Below are 22,411 nucleotides of genomic sequence, written 5' to 3' on the forward strand. Positions count from 1 at the left end.
ATGTAGGGGATGGATGCAACCTTAACCTAATGCTAAAATTGCAGATAACACAAAAACAAATAAAGCAAATAAAGATAGATCAAACCTGAACAAAATTTAGCTCCGATACCAAATGATACGAACCTAGGACGACCTGCTCCTAAACCCGTATTATATTAGCCCGAATCTTAATTAAGTTCAAGTTCTAGTGGAATTGACGTCAACCCCTAACCAACCTATGGTTAGAATCCTTCGTATAATGTAGACGCCACAATAGGGGATGGAAAACCTATTGATAAGTCAAGCCAAAACAACCAATTCTCTAATGGTGTTTTGGGTGTTCTCAAAGAACAAAGAGAAAATTAATCTCACAAGTATTTTCTTAATCAAATCAAAGTTAATTCTTATTGATAAATAAGCCTTTAAATAGGCTTTGAAAGAATCAAAATAAACCCTAAAAACCCTAGGTAAAACCGGCCACACACATAAAGAAACCTAGTTGGCCGAAACTATACTTCCTTTCCTAATCTAAGTTTGATTAAATAATTTCTTTATATTAAATTAGGAATTAATTAATTTACAAGGGAAATAATAAAATAAAAACCTTACTAAAGTTATTTGTCCAGAAAATAAATAAATAAAAACCAAAAAGTAATGGTAGTTTCCTAAAACAAAAAGTAAAAACAAATTAGGAAACTAAAAATCGTAATTTTCGACTATGTTGATAATGACCCTTCTTTGATCCAATTGGACTCCAAATCAGGTTCAATAGTCTTTTTGGAATGCCAAATAAGCTTATTGTGAAGTTCCTCACGTTGCCCTTGCTTGGAAGTATGAGAAAAGGCTAATACAGTAAAATACAGTAAAGCCAGCAAGCAATACAACAAATTCGGCCAAATTGTTGATGCTGTCCGTACAAGCCCTTTTTCATTGCATTTGAGGCTGCTTTAACTTGATTCCATGACCTATTAGGCATATGTATTGAACCCATAAAGCATTGGAACCATTTCATGCTTCCTGGACTCCAAATATGTACCAAAATCGTCACCCGGGTCCGTATCGGCTTCCCCCACTTTGATGCTTAGAATAGGCTTTGTATCTTCAAGTATGGACAAGCTCTGTTGAGATTGATTACCCCCTGTATACATACTCCTAGGTAGTCTTTAAATCTCTTAATTTGAGCTCTTGTAATTGGCCTAGTCTTCATCCGTGTCGAGTCAGCACCGCAGCGGGTTCGGGCGGAATCACATCATAAGGGCCAAGATACTGTTGGTCAAAAAATTTTTGTGACTTGTGAAGTACAGCAATTATTATGAAATAATTGAGTTAGAGTCGTAGCTATGAGTGCTACAGACAGTCTAACAAGAGGAATGGAAGTGGTTGACACCGGAGCTCCTCTAAGTGTTCTAGTTGGTGGAGCGATGCTAGGATGAATTTTCAACGTGCCTGGAGAGCCCATTGATAATTTAGGTCCTGTAGATACACACACAACATCTCTTACATATAGATCTGTGCTTGCCTTTATACAGTTGGATACAAAATTATCGATTTTTTAAACAGGAATTCAAGTAGTAGATCTTTTAGCCCCTTATTGCCACGAAGGAAAAATAGGACTATTTGAGGGAGTGGGAGTGGGCAAAACAGTACTCATTATGGAATTGATCAACAACATTGCCTAAGCTCATAAGGGCGTATCCATATTTGGTGGAGGAGGTGAACGTACTCGTGAAGGCAATGATCTTTACATAGAAATGAAAGAATATGGAGTAATTAATGAAAAAAATATTTTAGAACCAAAAGTAGCTCTAGTCTACGATCAGATGAATGAACCACTAGGACCGCGTATGAGAGTTGGTTTAACTGCCCTAACTATGGCAGAATATTTTTGAAATGTTAATGAACAATACATACTTCTATTTATTGACAATATCTTTCATTTTGTCCAAGTGGGATCCAAAGTATCAGCCTTGTTTGGTATAATGCCCTTCGCTGTGGGATATCAACCCACTCTTAGTACCGAAATGGGTTTTTTACAAGAACGAATTACTTCTACCAAAGAGGGGTCCATAACTTCTATTCAAGTAGTTTATGTACCCATGGATGATTTCACCGATCCCGCTCTGGCCATAACATTTGCACATTTAGATGCTACTACTGTACTACCAAAAGGATTGGCTACCAAAGGTATCTATCCAGCAGTAGATCCTTCAGATTCAATGTCAACTATGCTCCAACCTCGGATTGTTAGTGAATAACATTATGAAACTGCACAAAGAGTTAAACAAACTTTACAACGTTACAACGAACTTCAGGACATTATAGCTGATGTGATTCCGCCCGAGCCCGCTCAACCGATAACCCGCTGGGGTGCTAATCCGTTACGGATGAAGGTGGGACAAATCACTAGAGCACAACCCAAGAAGTTCAAGGATAACCTTGCTGTGCTTATTCAAAGGATAAATCATAATAGAGAAGAAATGATCACGACCAAGGAACCAAGACCTGTTTTGCTGATACAAGCGCTGGAGACTGGTACGGACCCGGGTGACGGTTTTGGTACATTTTTGGAGTCCAGGAAGCATGAAATGGTTCCAGTGATTTATGGGTTCAATACATATGCCTAAGAGGTCATGGAATCAAGTTAAAGCAGCCTCAAATGCAATCAAAAAGGGCTTGTATGGACAGCATCAACAATTTGGCCGAATTTGCTGTATTGCTTGCTGACTTTACTGTATTTTACTGTATTAGCCTTTTCTTATTTTTCCAAGCATGGGCAACGTGTGGGACTTCATATTCAGCTTATTTTTCATCCTAAAAAGCATCTAGAAGCTGATTTAGAGCTCAAAGAGGTCAAAGATTGATCAAAGTCAACTTGATCAAAAGGCTAGCATTTTTAGTTTCCTAATTTGTTTTTACTTTTTGTTTTAGGAAACTACCATTACTTTTTGGCTTTTATTTATTTATTTTCAGGACAAATAACTTTAGGAAGGTTTTTATTTTATTCTTTCCATTGTAAATTAATTAATTCCTAATTTAATATAAAGGAATTAATTAATCAAACTTAGATTAGGAAAGGAAGTAGAGTTTCGGCCAACTAGGTTTCTTTATGTGTGGTGGCTGGTTTTCTTTATGTTCTAGGGTTTTATTTCGTGGCTTTGTAGCCTATTTAAAGGCTCAGTTGTCAATAAAAAAAAACTTTGATTTGATTAAGAAAATACTTGTGAGATTAACTATCTCTTTGTTCATTGAGAACACCTAAAACACCATTAGAGAATTGGTTGTTTTAGCTTGACTTATCAATAGGTTCTCCATCCCCTATTGTGGCATCTACATTATACCAAGGTTTCTAACCACAGGTTGGTTAGGGGTTGAGGTCAATTCTTTTAGAACTTGAACTTAATTAAGATCCGGGCTAATATAATACGGGTTTAGGGGCAGGTCGTCCTAGGTTTGTATCATTTGGTATCAGAGCTAAATTTTGTTCAAGTTTGATCTATCTTTATTTGTTTTTGTATTATTCTGCAATTTTAGCATTAGGTTAAGGTTGCATCCATCCCATACACGTTCTGCATCTTTAAAAAAAAAATAATTAATTAATTAATTCCTAGTTGTATTAGGAATTCCTAGTTTTACCGTATTTTTGTTTCCTAGTTTGTTTGTTGTTTTTCATCATTGTTCTTGTTGATTTTGGTTTTTGTTGATTTTTTTTTTTTTGCTGTTTTAGTCTTAAATATTTGCATTCATATATTAAAAAAAAAAAAAAAAAAGAGTTTGCGGCAACATTTAAAAAAAAAAAAAAAACTGCACATTTGTGTTTATTTGGAGATCACGGGTTTGGTGAATTTCTGGAGTTGGAATTGCAAATTTGGTAATTATTCTTCCTACTGCAGTTGTTTATGTTCTATGAGTGAAAAACGAAAAAAAAATAAAAAAAAGGGGAAGAGGTAAAGCCGAATAAAAAAATAATAATAATAATAATATTTCGGTTTGTTTGAGTTTGACCTATTTGCTGGAAATTTGTTGGAGCTGCTGGTTTTTTGATTATTTATTCAATATTTGAGTTGCTGGGGAACTATCTTTGCTGCTGGATAATTGGATTATGGGTGCTTAAATTATTTGGATTAAAATTAGTCAAAGGAATTGATACAAAACTTGAATTACAAGAACAACAACCAACAGTTTTCTGTATTTTTGTTCTCTTTGATTCTTGTTTGTATTTGAATTTCTTTTTCTAGAATTTTATTCTTGAACTCATAATCTATTACCACCTGGTGCAGTTTTCAAAAATTCCAACGTTTTTCCATTATTTTGTGTTTTCTTGTCTAGAAAGCCGAAAAATTAGGATTTGTTGGATTCTTTCGGTATTGCCTACTTTTTGCTATTGTTTTGCTGATAAGTTTAATTAAAACATACTAGTGATCTAACTGCTGTTTTGTGGGTGTTTTAATTAGAACTTTGAGATAACTCATTGAGTGGAAAAAGGCAAGAGTGTTGAGCTTAAAAGAGGGTAAAAAGCCGAAACAAGTGTGCAAACACGAGTGTCGAGTTCTCATTTGAGTGAAACACGTACGGGAGTGAAATTGTAAGGTCCAATTTTATTTCTATTGCATTATTATACTAACATGACAGAATCAAGAATGAGGAGAGGAGATCCACCCTTGAGGATCAATGAGGAGGAGTCCGTAGCATTCCATGGCGATGCCCGAGCTACCGGGAATGGAGACTAAGTGGACATGAGAGCTGTTTTGGAGTCAATATAGCAGGTTAATGCTCAAGTTGAGCATGTGAATCAAAGGATGGGAAGGCTAGAAGTTTCCCAAGGAATTCCGAACACAAGAAATAGGCAAGAATTCCATGGAGGACGAGGAGGTCGCGAGAGACCGAGAGAGAAATTTGACGAGGAGCCATTCAGTGGAGACTTTGAGGAAGGTATGGATGAAACTTTTGCTGTCCAAGATAGAGCTGGCCATGGAAGATATAGGAGGGAAGAAACAGATGACAATCTTAGCAATATGAAGATCAACATCCCACCATTCATGGGAAAAAGTGACCCCGAAGAATATTTGGAGTGGGAAGAAAAGATAGAGATGATATTTGACCGCCATAATTATTCAGAGGCTAAGAAGGTGAAATTGGTAGTAATGGAGTTTGGCCATTATGCACTCCAATGGTGGACCAATGAGCAAAACACCTGAAGGAGAGTTCGTGATGACTTGATTACTACATGGCGAGAAATGAAAAGGAGCCATGCGGAATCGATTCGTACCATCACACTATCATAGGTTGCTGCATCAAAGACTTCAATCTTTATCTCAAGGACATGGATCCGTGGAGGTTTATTACAAGGAGATGGCGATGCTTATGATGAGATTGAACTTGAATGAAGATATGGAAGCAGCCATGGCAAGGTTTCTTGGTGGTTTAAATCGTGAAATAGCCAATCAACTAGAATTGCAACAATATGTGGAATTGGAGGAGATGTTGCATGTGGCTATTAAATTAGAGCATCAATTCAAGAGGAGGGGTGTAAGATCATGGTTTGGAGGTGTTTCCAACAGTGGAAGGTCCAATTCAAGTGGCTGGAGGAACAATCCCATCTATGAAAGCAAGCGAAATCTGAAAGTCAAAGAAGAAAGTTCAAACTGGCCAAGGAAGGAGACTAGAACCAAATCTGTCCAAGCACCAAAGAATGAGGTAAAACTAGATCCTAAACCTTGTAGAACTCATGATGTTGTGTGTTTTAAGTGCCAAGGAGGAGGATACATTGCTAGCCAATGCCCGAATAGAAGAATCATGGTGTTAAAGGGCAATGACGAGCTAGAATCGGAAAGTGAAGAAAGTGAGGATGAAGCCAAGCAAGAGGAGGAGGACTTGGAGGATGAACCCGAAACCTTGCAAGCATCCAATGCTGAATTAAACTTGCTTTCTAGGAGAGTACTTGCTGCATAGAAAGATGAGGATGAAATTCAAAGAGAGAACATCTTCCACACAAGATGTGAAATTGAAGGTAAGATTTGTAGTATGATTATTGATAGTGGAAGTTGTACAAATGTAATTAGTAACATTGTAGTTGATAACTTAGGCTTAATAACTATTAAACATCCAGAACCTTATAGATTACAATGGCTTAATGATAGTGGTGAAATAAAAGTGAATAAACAAGCCAAAGTAAAATTTAATATAAGTAGATATGAGGATGTAGTTTTATGTGATATTGTACCCATGATTGCTGGACATATACTATTAGGTAGACCATGGCAATTTGATAAAGATGCTACTCATTTTGGTCGAGAAAATAGTATTGTTTTCAGGTTTAAAGGGAAGAAGGTCAAGCTGGAACTATTATCTCCTAAAGAGGTTTACAAAGACCAATTACAAATGCAACAAAGGAGACAAGCCGAAAAGCTCAAGGAAAAAGCAAATATGGCACCAATGGCTTCACCATCCTTTCAAGAAGGTAAGAGTGAGGTTGCTGATCAAGGTAAGGTTTCTAAGACTCATATTGAGTGGAAAGATCAAGGAAAAACCGAAAGAGAGGGAACACAAAGTGGCAAACCCGAGAGCTTGGAGAAGGAAGGGAAATCCAAAGGTTTGCGCCAATCCGAGAGAGAAAAAGGAAAAGAAAGAAAAGAAAGGTCAAGTAGCAACTTTTATTTGAGTTTAGGGGATATTAATAAGGTTATTGAGTGTAAGAAACCTTTGTTGGTCATGATTTATAAAGAAAATTATTTTAATGATCAAACTAACTTTGAAGAACTTGAATTGCCAAGTTCAATGATTTCTCTTTTGAAGGAATTTGGAGATATCTTCCCAAATGAAATTCCAAGTGGACTACCATCCAATAAAGAGGGAAAAGGTGAGGTTGCTCTCCAAGGTAAGTCTTCTAATACTCAGGTTGTGTGGAAAAATTATATTAAACCCGAAAGTGAGAAATTTGGTGCAAAAACCGAGAGTGATGTAAAACCCATTGAATCAGTGAGTGTGAAAGAAAAAGAAAGGAAAAATATAAATTTTTATCTTAGCTTTGGTGATGTTAATAAAGTAATTATGAATAAGAAATCATTTCTCACCATGAATTTTAAAGATATTTATTTAAAGATGTCTTTATTGCATAGAACTTTATCTGCATTGTTGAGAGATTTACTTAGTGGCAATTTGAAAATTTGGGAAATATTGTTTGCTAACTTTAAAAAGTGTAATTTTTACCATAATGAGCATGTATTTCTAGATTTTGTTGTAATAGTGTTTGACCCAGGACAATTGGTTTGGTTGCACTTACGAAAGGAAAGGTTTTCTAAACAAAGAAAGTCAAAGCTCATGCCGCCTACGGATGGACTTTTTCAAGTTTTGAAGCGGATTCACGAGAATACCTACAAACTTAATTTAATAGGTGAGTATAGTGTTAGTGCTGCATTTATTATTTCTGATTTAACTCCTTTTGCTGCAGGTGATGATCTTGATTTGAGGACAAATCCTTTTCAAGAAGAGGGGAATGATGTGATTCCGCCCGAGCCCGCTGAACCGATAACCCGCCGGGGTGCTAATCCGTTACGGTTGAAGGTGGGACCAATCACTAGAGCACAAGCCAAGAAGTTCAAGGATAACCTTGCTGTGCTTATTAAAAGGATAAATCATAATCAAGAAGGAATGATCATGACCAAGGAACCAAGACTTGTTTTGCTGATACAAGCGCTGGAGACTGGTACGGACCCGGGTGATGGTTTTGGTACATTTTTGGAGTCCGGGAAGCATGAAATGGTTCCAATGATTTATGGGGTCAATACATATGCCTAAGAGGTCATGGAATCAAGTTAAAGCAGCCTCAAATACAATCAAAAAGGGCTTGTACGGACAGCATCAACAATTTGGCCGAATTTGTTGTATTGCTTGCTGGCTTTACTGTATTTTACTGTATTAGCCTTTTCTTATTTTTCCAAGCATGGGCAACGTGTGGGACTTCATACTCAGCTTATTTGAAGCTCAAAGAGGTCAAATATTGATCAAAGTCAACTTAATAAAAAAGGCTAGCATTTTTAGTTTCCTAATTTGTTTTTACTTTTTGTTTTAGGAAACTACCATTACTTTTTGGCTTTTATTTATTTATTTTCTGGACAAATAACTTTAGTAAGGTTTTTATTTTATTCTTTCCATTGTAAATTAATTAATTCCTAATTTAATATAAAGGAATTAATTAATCAAACTTAGATTAGGAAAGGAGGTATAGTTTCGGCCAACTAGGTTTCTTTATTTGTGGTGGCTGGTTTTTCTTTATTTTTAGGGTTTTATTTCGTGGCTTTGTAGCCTATTTAAAGGCTTATTTTTCAATGAGAATACAACTTTTATTTGATTAAGAAAATACTTGTGAGATTAATTATCTCTTTGTTCTTTGAGAACACCTAAAACACCATTAGAGAATTGGTTGTTTTAACTTGACTTATCAATAGGTTTTCCATCCCCTATTGTGGCGTCTACATTATACCAAGGTTTCTAACCATAGGTTGGTTAGGGGTTGAGGTCCATTCCATTAGAACTTGAACTTAATTAAGATCCGGGCTAATATAATACGGGTTTAGGAGCAGGTCGTCCTAGGTTCGTATCATTTGGTATCAGAGCTAAGTTTTGTTCAGGTTTGATCTATCTTTAATTGCTTTATTTGTTTTTTTGTGTTATTCTGCAATTTTAGCATTAGGTTAAGGTTGCATCCATCCTATACACGTTCAGCATCTTAAAAAATAAAAATAAAAATCCATTCCTAGTTGATTTAGGATTTCCTGGTTTTATCGTATTTTTGTTTCCTAGTTTGTTGGTTGTCTTTTATCATTGTTCTTGTTAATTTGGTTTTTGTTGATTTTCTTTTGCTGTTTTAGTTTTAAATATTTGCATTCATATATTCAAAAAAAAAAAGAAAACAAGAAAAAAAAAAAAAAAGAAGTTTGCAGCAACATTTAAAAAAAAAAAAAAAAACTGCACATTTTGTTTATTTGGAGGTCACGGGTTTGGTGTTTGTTTTGGATTTGGAATTGCAATTTTGGTACTTACTCTTGCTACTGCAGTTGTTTATGTCCTGTGAGTGAAGAAAAACAAAAAAAAAAAAAAAAAGAAGAGGAAAGCCAGATAAAAAAAAAAAAAAAAGGAAAAAAAATATTTTTCAGCTTGTTGGAGTTTGATTTGTTTGCTGGGAATTTGTTGGAGCTGCTGGGTTTTTGTTTATTTATTCAATATTTGAATTGATGGGAAATTATTTTTGCTGCTGGATATTTGGATTTTGGGTGCTTAAATTATTTGGATTAAAATCAGTTAAAGGATTTGATACAAAACTTGAATTATAAAGAACAACAACCAACAACTATTCTATATTTTTGTTCAATTTGATTCTTGTTCGTATTTGAATTTCTTTTCCTGGAATTTTATTCTTGAACTCATAATCTCCTACCATCTGGTGCAGTTTTCAAAAATTCCAATGTTTTTCCATTATTTTGTGTTTTCTTGTCTAGAAAGCCGAAAAAATTAGGATTTGTTGGACTCTTTCGGTATTGCCTATTTTTTGCTACTGTTTTGTTGATAAGTTTAATTAAAACATACTAGTGATCTAATTGCTCTTTTTTGGGTGTTTTAATTAGAACTTTGAGATAATTCATTGAGTGGAAAAAGGCAAGAGTGTGTGAGCTTAAAAGAGGGTAAAAGCCGAAACTAGTGTGCAAACACGAGTGACGAGTCCTCATTTGAGTGAAACACGTAAGGGAGTGAAATTGTAAGGTCCTATTTTATTTTTATTGCATTATTATACTAACATGACAGAATCAAGAATGAGGAGAGGAGATCCACCTTTGAGGATCAAAAAAAAAAACAAAAAAACAAAAAAAAAAAAGAAGAAAAAAAAAATATTTCGGTTTGTTGGAGTTTGATTTGTTTGCTGAAAATTTGTTGGAGCTGCTGGTTTTTTATTATTTATTCAATATTTGAGTTGCTGGAGAACTATTTTTGCTGCTGGATATTTGGATTTTGGGTGCTTAAATTATTTGGATTAAAATTAGATAAAGGAATTGATACAAAACTTGAATTACAAGAACAACAACCAACACTTTTCTATAATTTTGTTCTCTTTGATTCTTGTTCGTATTTGAATTTCTTTTCCTGGAATTTTATTCTTGAACTCATAATCTACTACCATCTGGTGCAGTTTTCAAAAATTCCAACATTTTCCCATTATTTTGTGTTTTCTTGTCTAGAAAGCCGAAAAATTAGGATTTGTTGGATTCTTTCGGTATTGCCTACTTTTTGCTACTGTCTTGTTGATAAGTTTAATTAAAACATACTAGTGATCTAATTGCTGTTTTGTGGGTGTTTTAATTAGAACTTTGAGATAATTCATTGAGTGGAAAAAGGCAAGAGTGTGTGAGCTTAAAAGAGGGTAAAAGCCGAAACTAGTGTGCAAACACGAGTGTTGAGACCTTGTTTGAGTGAAACACGTGAGGGAGTGAATATTGTGAGGATTTATTTTATTTTTGCAGTATTTTACTAACATGGCAAATTCTAGAATAAGAAGAGGGGATCCACCCTTGAGGATCAATGAGGAAGAGTCCGTAGCATTCCATGGCGATGACCGAGCTACCGGAAGTGGAGACCAAGTGGACATGAGAGCTGTTTTGGAATCAATACAGTGGGTTAGTGCTCAAGTTGAGCATGTAAATCAAAGAGTGGGAAGACCAGAAGCCTCACAAGGAAGGCTGAATACAAGAAATAGGCAAGAATTCCATGGAGGACGAGGCCGAGGACGAGGAGGTCGCGAGAGGCCGAGAGAGGAATTTGATGAGGAGCCATTCGACAGTGACTTTGAGGAAGGTATGGACGAAACCTTTGCTGTCCAAGATAGAGCTGGCCGTGGGAGATATAGGAGGGAAGATACAGATGATGATTTGGGAAATATCAAGGTTAATATCTCACCTTTTATGGGTAAAAGTGATCCCGAAGCTTATTTGGAGTGGGAAGAAAAAATGGAGATGATTTTTGACTGCCACAACTATTCGGAAGGTAAGAAGGTGAAGTTGGCAGCAATGGAGTTTGGCCATTATGCACTCCAATGGTGGACAAATGAGCAAAGCACCCGAAGGAGGGTTGGTGATGACTTGATTACAACGTGGCGTCAAATGAAAGGAGCCATGAGAAAGCGGTTTGTGCCATCTCATTACCAAAGGTTGCTGCATCAAAGGCTTCAATCTTTGTCTTAAGGAAGTAGGTCCATGGAGGATTATTACAAAGCGATAGAGATGTTAATGATGAGGCTGAATATGAATGAGGATAGAGAAGCAACAATGGCGAGATTTCTTGGTGGTTTGAACCGTGACATTGCCAACCAACTTGAATTACAACAATACTTGGAATTGGAGGAGATGTTGCATGTAGCCATTAAGCTTGAGAACCAATTCAAGAGGAGGGGTGTTAGTACACGGTTTGGAGGAGTTTCTAGCAGTAGAAGGACAAGTTCAAGTGGCTGGAAAAACAATTCCACTTATGAAAACAAGTTGAAGCCGAAATTAGGAGAAGAATCTACCAACTGGCCAAGAAGGGAGGTCAAGACCGAATCTGTCCAAGCACTTAGAGGTGAGATAAAATCTGATCCTAAACCTCAAAAATCCAGAGAAATAATTTGTTTTAAGTGCCAAGGAAGAGGACACATAACCAGCCAATGCCCAAATAGAAGAATCATGGTATTAAAGGGTGATGGTGAGCTGGAATCCGCAAGTGAAGAAAGTGGGGCTGAAACCGAGCAAGAGGAGGATTGCAATGAAGATGAAGCCGAACCTGTAGATACATCTAATGCCGAGTTGAGCTTGGTTTCAAGGAGAATACAAAGAGAAAACATCTTCCACACTCGCTGCGAAATACAAGGTAAAATTTGTAGCATGACTATAGATAGTGGGAGTTGTACTAATGTGATAAGTAATCTTGTAGTTGATAAATTAGGCTTGAAAACAATTAAACATCCAGAACCTTATAGATTACAATGGCTTAATGATAGTGGTGAGATGAAAGTAAACAAACAAGCCAAAGTAAAATTTAATATAGGTAGATATGAGGATGTAGTTTTATGTGATATTGTACCCATGATTGCTGGACATATACTATTAGTGATACGAACCTAGGACGACCTGCTCCTAAACCCGTATTATATTAGCCCGGATCTTTAATTAAGTTCAAGTTCTAATGGGATGGACCTCAACCCCTAACCAACCTGTGGTTAGAAACCTTGGTATAATGTAGACGCCACAATAGGGGATGGAAAACCTATTGATAAGTCAAACTAAAACAACCAATTCTCTAATGGTGTTTTAGGTGTTCTCAAAGAACAAAGAGATAATTAATCTCACAAGTATTTTTTTAATCAAATCAAAGTTTTAAAGTTATCTTATTAATGAAAAATAAGCCTTTAAATAGGCTTTGAAAGAAACAAAATAAACCCTAAAAACCCTAGGAAAAACTGGCCACTCAATGGAGAATTCTACCTTGGCCGAAACTTTCCTTTTCCTAATCTAATTTGGATTAATTAATTCCTTTATTTTGAATTAGGAATTAATTAATTTACAAAGAAAATAATAAAATAATAACTTTTCTAATTTTATTTGTCCAGAAAATAAATAAATAGAAACTAAAAATAATGGTAGTTTCCTAAAACAAAAAGTAGAATAAAATTAGGAAACTAAAATACTAGCTTTTTGACTACATTGACTTTGACCAATTCTTTGATCCAAGTGAGCTCCAAATCAGCTTCAATATGCTTTGTAGGATGCCAAATAAGCTTATTGTGAAGTTCTCCATGTTGCCCTTGCTTGGAAGTAAGAGAAAAGGCTAATACAGTAAAATACAGTAAAGCCCGCGAAGAATACAGCAAATCCGGCCTTTCCTTCTCCTTGTGCGCAAACCTCCTTGTTGGTCGGCTTTGAAGCTGCTTTGGCTGGTTTCTATGACTCATCCTCCATATAAATTAAACCCATAAAGATGGGGTTCCAATTCATACAACCCGGCCTCTTTATTGTTACCAAAAACGTCACCCGACCCCGTTTTGGCTTCTATTGCTTGTATGAGTAAAACAGGCCTTTGTTCTTTAGATATGGCCAATCCCTCTTGACTATGACTTATTCCTTGTATGAAGACAGCAAGATTGTCCTTGAACTTCTTGGCTTGGGCCCTAGTGATCGGGCCCACCTTCATTTGTAATGGGTCAGCACCCCAGCGGGTTGTTGGTCGAGCTGTCTCAGGTGGATTCGCATCATTCCCCTCCTCTTGAAAAGGATTTGTCCTCAAATCGAAATCATCACCTTTTTTGTAGCGGATCACATATGGAAATGTTTTAATAAACTCAATCCACATAGCATGCCTTCAGTTGAGCTTTCCTTGTCCCTTGATATGCTTCAAAGACTCATGATCCGTATGAATCACAAACTCCTTTGGCATAAGATAGTGCTGCCACGTCTCCAAAGCCCTCACCAAAGCATACATCTCCTTGTCATAAGTCGGGTAGTTTAGGGCAGCTCCATTCAATTTTTCACTAAAGTAGGCTATGGGCCTTTGATAAAGATGCTACTCATTTTGGTCGAGAAAATATTATTGTTTTCAGGTTTAAAGGGAAGAAGGTCAAGCTGGAACCATTATCTCCTAAAGAGGTTTACAAAGACCAATTACAAATGCAACAAAGGAGAGAAGCCGAAAAGCTCAAGGAAAAATCAAGTATGGCACCAACGGCTTCACCATCCTTTCAAGAAGGTAAGATTGAGGTTGCTGACCATGGTAAGGTTTCTAAGGTTCATATTGAGTGGAAAGATCAAGGGAAAGCCAAAAGAGAGGGAAAAGGAAGTGGTAAACCCGCGAGCTTGGAGAAGGAAGAGAAATCCGACGGTTTGCGCCAATCCAAGGGAAGAAAAGAAAAAGAAAGAAAGGAAAGGTTAAGTAGCAATTTTTATTTGAGTTTAGGGGATATTAATAAGGTTATTGAGTGTAAGAAACCTTTTCTGGTCGTGCTTTACAAAGAAAATTATTTTAATGATCAAACTAACTTTGAAGAACTTGAATTGCCAAGTTCAATGATTTCTCTTTTGAAGGAATTTGGAGATGTCTTCCCAAATGAGATTCCAAGTGGACTACCACCTATTCAAGGGATAGAACATCAAATTGACTTTGTTCCAGGGGCTGCCATACCAAATAGACCAGCTTATAGGAGCAATCCCGAAGAAACAAAGGAGCTGCAAAAGCAGGTAAGTGATTTGCTTGATAAAGGATACATTCATGAGAGTTAAGTCCATGTGCTGTTCCTGTTTTGTTGGTACCTAAAAAGGATGGTTCTTGGAGAATGTGTGTTGATTGGAGGGCTATAAACAACATTACCATCAAATATAGACATCCCATTCCTAGATTAGATGATATGCTTGATGAGTTGCATGGTGCTTGCATGTTTACAAAAATTGATCTTAGGAGTGGTTATCACCAAATTAGGATGAAAGAAGGTGGTGAATGGAAAACCGCATTCAAAACTAAATATGGGCTGTATGAATGGTTAGTTATGCCTTTTGGATTATCTAATGCACCTAGTACTTTCATGAGGCTTATGAATCATGTAATGCGTCCATTTATTGGTAAATTTGTGGTTGTTTATTTTGATGACATTTTAATATATAGCCAAAATTTGGATGACCATGTGGATCAACTTAGGCAAGTTTTGCAAGTTCTTAAAAAGGAAAGATTGTTTGCTAACATTAAAAAATGTGAATTTTGCAAAGAAGAGCTTGTATTTTTAGGTTTTGTAATAAGTGTTGCAGGAATCAAAGTTGACCAAGCTAAGGTGAAAGCAATTCAAGAGTGGCCGGTTCCTACTTCTATCACCCAAGTGAGGAGCTTTCATGGCTTGGCAAGCTTTTACAGAAGATTTGTCAAGGATTTTAGTACCATAGCAGCACCATTGAATGAAGTTGTCAAGAAGAATGTTTGTTTCAAATGGGGGGAAGTACAAGAAAAATCTTTTAATTAATTGAAAGAAAAATTGTGTAATGCACCTTTGTTAGTTTTACCAAATTTTTCTAAGACTTTTGAAATTGAGTGTGATGCTTCGGGTGTAGGTATTGGAGCTGTTTTAATGCAAGAAGGAAGGCCCATAGCCTACTTTAGTGAAAAATTAAATGGAGCTGCCCTAAACTACCCGATTTATGACAAGGAGATGTATGCTTTGGTGAGGGCTTTGGAGACGTGGCAGCATTATCTCATGCCAAAGGAGTTTGTGATTCATACGGATCATGAGTCTTTGAAGCATATCAAGGGTCAAGGAGAGCTCAACCGAAGGGATGCTAAGTGGATTGAATTTATTGAAACATTTCCATATGTGATCCGCTACAAAAAAGGTAAGGAAAATGTGGTTGCCGATGCATTATCCCGAAGATATGTGCTCTTTTCTACCTTAGATGCTAGGTTGCTTGGATTTGAACAATTGAAAGAACTTTATGAGCATGATAGTGATTTTTGAGAAATTTTTAAAACCTGTTTGAAACATGGATTTAATAAATTTTACATATTTGAGGGATATTTATTTAAGGAAAACAAACTTTGTGTGCCTAATTGTAGTATTAGGGAATTATTGGTTCGGGAAGGTCATGGGGGTGGTTTAATGGGTCATTTTGGTATTTTAAAAACTTTATCCTTGCTGCAAGAACATTTTTATTGGCCTAACATGAGGAGAGATGTTGAGAGAATTTGTGAAAGATGTTTGAAGTGCCGAAAAACAAAATCAACATTGAAACCGCATGGATTGTATAAGCCTTTGCCGATCCCTACCTATCCTTGGGTAGATTTGTCTATGGATTTTATTCTTGGGTTGCCTAGGTCAAGGACAGGTAAGGATTCAATATTTGTTGTAGTAGATAGGTTTTCTAAGATGGCACATTTTATTGCATGTAACAAAACTGATGATGCATCCAATATTGCTAATTTATTTTTCAAGGAAATTGTGAGATTGCATGGAATGCCAAGAACTATTGTTTCGGATAGGGATGCTAAGTTCTTAAGCTATTTTTGGAAAACATTGTGGGCTAAATTAGGTACTAAGCTTTTATTTTCAACTACTTGTCATCCACAAACTGATGGACAAACCGAAGTAGTAAATAGAACCTTGTCTGAATTGTTAAGAGCATTAATTAGTATAAATTTAAGGACTTTGGAAGAATGTTTGCCACATGTTGAATTTGCATATAATAGGCCTTTACATTCAGCAACTAAATTTACTCCATTTGAAATTGTTTATGGTTTTAATCCTTTGACTCCATTAGATTTAACACCTTTGCCTTTAAGTGAGCGTGCTAATCTAGATGGAAAACAAAAAGCTAATTTTGTAAAGCAGATTCATGAGAAGACACGAGCGAACATTGAGAGGAGGACCGAGCAATATGCAAAGGTGGCTAATGAAGGCCGAAAATCAATGGTGTTTGAACCTGGAGATTGGGTGTGGCTGCATTTAAGGAAAGAAAGATTTCCCGAACAAAGGAAATCAAAACTCATGCCGAGGGGTGATGGACCCTTTCAAGTTTTGGAGAGGATAAACGACAATGCCTACAAACTTGATCTACCGGGTGAGTATAGTGTTAGTGCCACCTTTAATGTTGCTGATTTATCTCCTTTTGCTGCAGGTGATGACTTCGATTTGAGGAGTATAGTGTTAGTGCCACCTTTAATGTTGCTGATTTATCTCCTTTTGCTGCAGGTGATGACTTCGATTTGAGGAGTATAGTGTTAGTGCCACCTTTAATGTTGCTGATTTATCTCCTTTTGCTGCAGGTGATGACTTCGATTTGAGGACAAATCCTTTTCAAGAGGAGGGGAATGATGCGAATCCACCCGAGACTGTTCGACCAACAACCCGCTGGGGTGCTGACCCAATACAAATGAAGGTGGGACCGATCACTAGGGCCCAAGCCAAGAAGTTCAAGGACAATCTTGCTGTCTTCATACAAGGAATAAGTCATAGTCAAGAGGGGTTGGCCATATCTAAAGAACCAAGGCCTGTTTTACTCATACAAGCAATAGAAGCCAATACGGACTCGGGTGAAGGTTTTGGTGCATTTTTGGAGTCCGGGAAGCATGAAATGGTTCCAATGATTTATGGGTTCAATACATATGCCCAAGAGGTCATGGAATCAAGTTAAAGCAGCCTCAAATGCAATCAAAAAGGGCTTGTACGAACAGCATCAACAATTTGGCCGAATTTGTTGTATTGCTTGCTGGCTTTACTGTATTTTACTGTATTAGCCTTTTCTTATTTTTCCAAGCATGGGCAACGTGTGGGACTTCATATTCAGCTTATTTGGCATCCTACAAAGCATCTAGAAGCTGATTTGGAGCTTAAAGATGTCAAAGATTGGTCAAAGTCAAATTAGTCAAAAAAGCTAGTATTATAGTTTCCTAATTTTATTCTACTTTTTGTTTTAGGAAACTACCATTACTTTTTAGTTTTTATTTATTTATTTTCTGGACAAATAAGTTTAGGAATGTTATTATTTTATTATTTTCATTGTAAATTAATTAATTCCTAATTCAGAATAAAGGAATTAATTAATCAAATTTAGTTTAGGAAACTTAGTTTAGGACATATTAGAATTCGGTGAAGTTTCCTAATTCCTATAGGAGTCCGGTTTTGAATTATTTTTTTAAGGTTTATTCTGTTTCTTTCAAATGTATTTAAAGGCTTATTTTTCAATAAGAATAAAAACTTTGATTTGATTAAGAAAATACTTGTGAGATTAATTATCTCTTTGTTCTTTGAGAACACCTAAAACACCATTAGAGAATTGGTTGTTTTAGCTTGACTTATCAATAGGTTTTCCATCCCCTATTGTGGCGTCTACATTATACCAAGGTTTCTAACCACAGGTTGGTTAGGGGTTGCGGTCCAATCCATTAGAACTTGAACTTAATTAAGATCCGGCCTAATATAATACGGGTTTAGGAGCAGGTCGTCCTAGGTTCGTATCAGATAGGGATCCCATAAAAACTTCTTTTGAGGAATGGGCTAGACCAGGTCATTTCTTAAGAACAATAGCTAAAGGACCAGTACTACCCCTTGGATCTAGAACCTACACGCTATTGCTTACGATTTCGATAGCCATACCAATGATTTGGAGGAGATTCTCGAAAAGTATTTAGTGCCCATTTCAGCCAACTCTCCATCATTTTTCTTTGGCTAAGTGCTATGTATTTCCACGGTGCTTGTTTTTCCAATTATGAAGCATGGCTAAGCGATCCTACTCACATTGGGCCTAGTGCCTAGGTGGTTTGGCCAATAGTGGGTCGAGAAATATTGAATGGTGATGTAGGTGGTGGTTTCCAAGGAATACAAATAACCTCTAGTTCTTTTCAGCTTTGGCGAGCATGCGGAATAACTAGTGAATTACAGCTCTATTGTACTGCAATTGGTGCATTGGTTTTTGCGGGCTTAATGCTTTTTTCTGGTTGGTTCCATTATTACAAAGCTGCTCCAAAATTGGCTTGGTTCCAAGGTGTAGAATCTATGTTGAATCATCATTTAGTAGGGCTACTAGGACTTGCGTCTCTTTCTTGGGCAGGGCATCAAGTACATGTATCTTTCCCAATTAATGAATTTCTAAATGCTGGAGTAAATCCTAAAGAGATTCCACTTCCTCATGAATTTGTCTTGAATAATAATCTTTTGGCTAAACTTTATCCCAGTTTTGCTAAGGGAGCAACCCATTTTTTCACCTTGAATTGGTCAAAATATGCATAATTTCTTACCTTTTATGGAGGATTAAGTCCAATAACTGAGGGTCTATACCAAGGAACCTTACCATGGTTGCTTCTCTATCTTCATTCATGCTCAACCTCATCATAAGCATCTCCATCTCCTTGTAGTAATCTTCCATGGACCTATTTCCTTTAGATAAACATTGAAGCCTTTGATGCAGCAACCTATGATAGTGTGATGGTACTCATGGGTCCTTGCATTTGTCACCATGTAGTGATCAATTCATCACCTACTCTCCTTCAGGTGTTTTGCTCATTAGTCCACCATTGGAATGCATAATGTCCAAACTCCATTGCTGCCAATTTCACCTTCTTAGCCTTCGAATAGTTGTGGCAATCAAAATTCATCTCCATTCGTTCCTCCCATTCCAAGTAAGCTTCCAGGTCACTTTTTCCCATGAAAGGTGGAATGTTTACCTTGATATTTCCAAGATCATCATCTTCCTTCTCTCTCCTATGCCTCACATGGCCTAGCCTCTCTTGGATAGCATACATTTCATCCATTCCTTCCTCAAAATCATCTTCAAAATTTTCCTATTTGAACTCCTCTCCAGGCCATCCATGACATCCTCGACCTTGACCTCAACCTCCACGGATTCTTGCCTCAAATTTGGCCCACCTTAAGATGTTTCTAATCTTTCCATCCTTTAATTTATATGGTCAAATTGAGCATTCATCTGCTGTAGTTGTTCCAAAATAGCCCTCATGTCCATTTGCTCACCATTCCTTGTAGCTCGGGATTCACCCTTTCTCATGGATTCCTTTTCATTAATTCTTAGTGATGGATCTCCCCTTCTCAATCTTGAATCTGCCATGTTAGTATGAATAACAAAAAAATAAAATACGACCTCACCAAATTCACTCGCTCATATGTTTCACTCAAATAGGGACTAGACACTCATGTTTGCACAGTAATTTCGGCTTTTACCCTATTTTAAACCCACACACTCTTGCCTTTTTTACACTCAAAGAATTATCTTAAAGTTCTTATTAAAACTGATGTGATTCCGTCCGAGCCCGCTCCACCGATAACCCGCTGGGGTGCTGACTCGACACGGATGAAGACTAGGCCAATCACAAGAGCTCAAATTAAGAGATTTAAGGAAAACCTAGGAGTATTTATACAGGGGGTAATCAATCTGAACAGAGCTTGTCCATACTTGAAGATACAAAGCCTATTCTAAGCATCCAAGTGGTGGAAGCCGATACGGACCCGGGTGACGATTTCGGTACATTTTTGGAGTCTGGGAAGCATGAAATGGTTCCAATGCTTTATGGGTTCAATACATATCCCTAAGAGGTCATGGAATCAAGTTAAAGCAGCCTCAAATGCAATCAAAAAGGGCTTGTACGAATTAGCTGTATTGCTTACTGGCTTTACTGTATTTTACAGTATTAGTCTTTTCTTATTTTTCCAAGCATGGGCAACGTGTGGGACTTCATATTCAGCTTATTTGGCATCCTAAAAAGAATCTAGAAGCTGATTTGAAGCTCAAAGAGGTCAGAGATTGATCAAAGTCAACCTGATCAAAAGGTTAGCATTTTTTAGTTTCCTAATTTGTTTTTACTTTTTGTTTTAGGAAACTACCATTACTTTTTGGCTTTTATTTATTTATTTTCTGGACAAATAACTTTATTAAGGTTTTTATTTTATTTTTTCCATTGTAAATTAATTAATTCCTAATTTAATATAAAGGAATTAATTAATCAAACTTAGATTAGGAAAGGAAGTATAGTTTCGGCCAACTAGGTTTCTTTATGTGTGGTGGCTGGTTTTCTTTATTTTTAGGGTTTTATTTCGTGGCTTTGTAGCCTATTTAAAGGATTATTTTTTAATATGAATAAAACTTTGATTTGATTAAGAAAATACTTGTGAGATTAATTATCTCTTTGTTCTTTGAGAACACCTAAAACACCATTAGAGAATTGGTTGTTTTAGCTTGACTTATCAATAGGTTTTCCATCCCCTATTGTGGCGTCTACATTATACCAAGGTTTCTAACCACAGGTTGGTTAAGGGTTGAGGTCCATTCCATTAGAACTTAAACTTAATTAAGATCCGGGCTAATATAATACGGGTTTAGGAGCAGGTCGTCCTAGGTTCGTATCAAAAACATCCACAAAACAGCAATTAGATCACAAGTATGTTTTCATTAAACTTATCAACAAACTTTTCTAGTTCACCCCAACATTCCCCACTTGTGCGACTATTGCTGAGTAGTTTTTAGGTATCAAACGAACCTCTCCAGAAGATAATTTTAATGTGGCCGATTTTTCTTCTTTTGGAATCAGTTTCGCTACAGCACCTGCTACTCTGGCTAAATGTCCCCCCTTTCCAAGTGTGATTACTTTTGTATGGCCATGCCTAAGGCATATTGGTTGAAGTAGAATCTTCATTTTGATCAGTCAAAACCTCTTCCAAACTGTACAAGCTTCTTCCAAAACATACGGCTTTCTGGATGTAGATGATAATATCTATACAGATGGATCTTATAAATATCATATAGTGAAGTACCACATGAGTGGATATATAGGAATCAAAATCTGCCAAATAACTCATGTTATGATCTTTTACATCCTAGGTCTTCCCGTTCCTCTATGTAGCTTATGTTCTTCATGTAGCATTTAAATCGAATGACTCTATGAAATTACGTCGATACTTCCAAATATTATGGGTAACGTAGGAGATATCTCTATTTTTGCGCTTAGGAATCCTTAGAATTACAACTGCTTAGCTTTGAATTTCCCTCTAACCATCAAATGAAATGAGAATATCTCGTCCTCCTCTTTTTGAAACAAGGGGCACTTCTAGTTTTGTCGGTGCTTGAAACAATTTTGTCTTCACCATATTAGTATATGTTTGGAGTCAATAATTTTATACGAGAAACTACTGAACTCAATCACTTGCTGCCTTTACCCTTCAGTTTTTTGTTGAGGTCTATCCTGTAGAGGTACTCAAATTGGATCAGTGATTGATTTCTAGGTTTCGTCGTAAACCTAATTGATTACTTCTAATTACATAAATCAATAGTTCAAACTGCACTCAAAGGAAAGGCTTTTCCCATTTTTATAGGAACTTCTGTACCATAAACATTGGTATCTTCAATTATAGCCCCTTTAGGATGTAAAATATATATTTTCTCACTATCCCCATAGTGTATGAGACAAATGTATGCATTTCGATTAGAATCGTATTCTAAGTTACGATTCTACCATAGATGTCTTTTTCAATTCATCGAAAATCAATTTTTCGATATAGACACTTATGACTCTCCCTCTATGCCCTGCGGTAATGATTCCTCTGGCATTACAAGCTTTATCACAACGATGCTGCCCATCGATCAAATTATTTCATGGATTGGATTTCACTTTACTGTTTACGGCTCCTTTGCATGTGCTTGGGGTAGAAGTTTTGTATAAATGTATTGCCATGCTATTAAGTACTTTTAGTTAAGTTATTTTCTTTCTAATTGGTGGAAGAGAATAACCCAGTTGAAGCATAATGATCATACGTCTGTAATGCATTGTATGTCCCATAATAGCTCCCATTCTTCTACCCTTTCCCGGGAGTCGATGAATATTCATAGCTATTACCTTGACACCAAAGAATAGTTTGACCAAATGCTTTATTTATGTCATA

The 22,411-nt window shown here is 36.5% G+C and overlaps 3 pseudogenes; 2 read left to right on the forward strand and 1 right to left on the reverse strand.

The window, feature by feature from the left end:
- Positions 1 to 2,446, forward strand: part of LOC132804242 (ATP synthase subunit beta, chloroplastic-like) — a 46,883-nt pseudogene extending 44,437 nt beyond the window's left edge.
- Positions 2,447 to 5,367: 2,921 nt separating this feature from the next.
- Positions 5,368 to 18,754, forward strand: LOC132804243 (photosystem I P700 chlorophyll a apoprotein A1-like; annotated as a pseudogene).
- Positions 18,755 to 19,418: 664 nt separating this feature from the next.
- On the reverse strand, positions 19,419 to 22,203 carry LOC125420925 (large ribosomal subunit protein uL2cy-like; annotated as a pseudogene).
- Between the last annotated feature and the right edge of the window lie 208 nt (positions 22,204 to 22,411).

Source organism: Ziziphus jujuba, chromosome 6, assembly GCF_031755915.1.
Source record: "Ziziphus jujuba cultivar Dongzao chromosome 6, ASM3175591v1".
NCBI lineage: Eukaryota > Viridiplantae > Streptophyta > Magnoliopsida > Rosales > Rhamnaceae > Ziziphus > Ziziphus jujuba.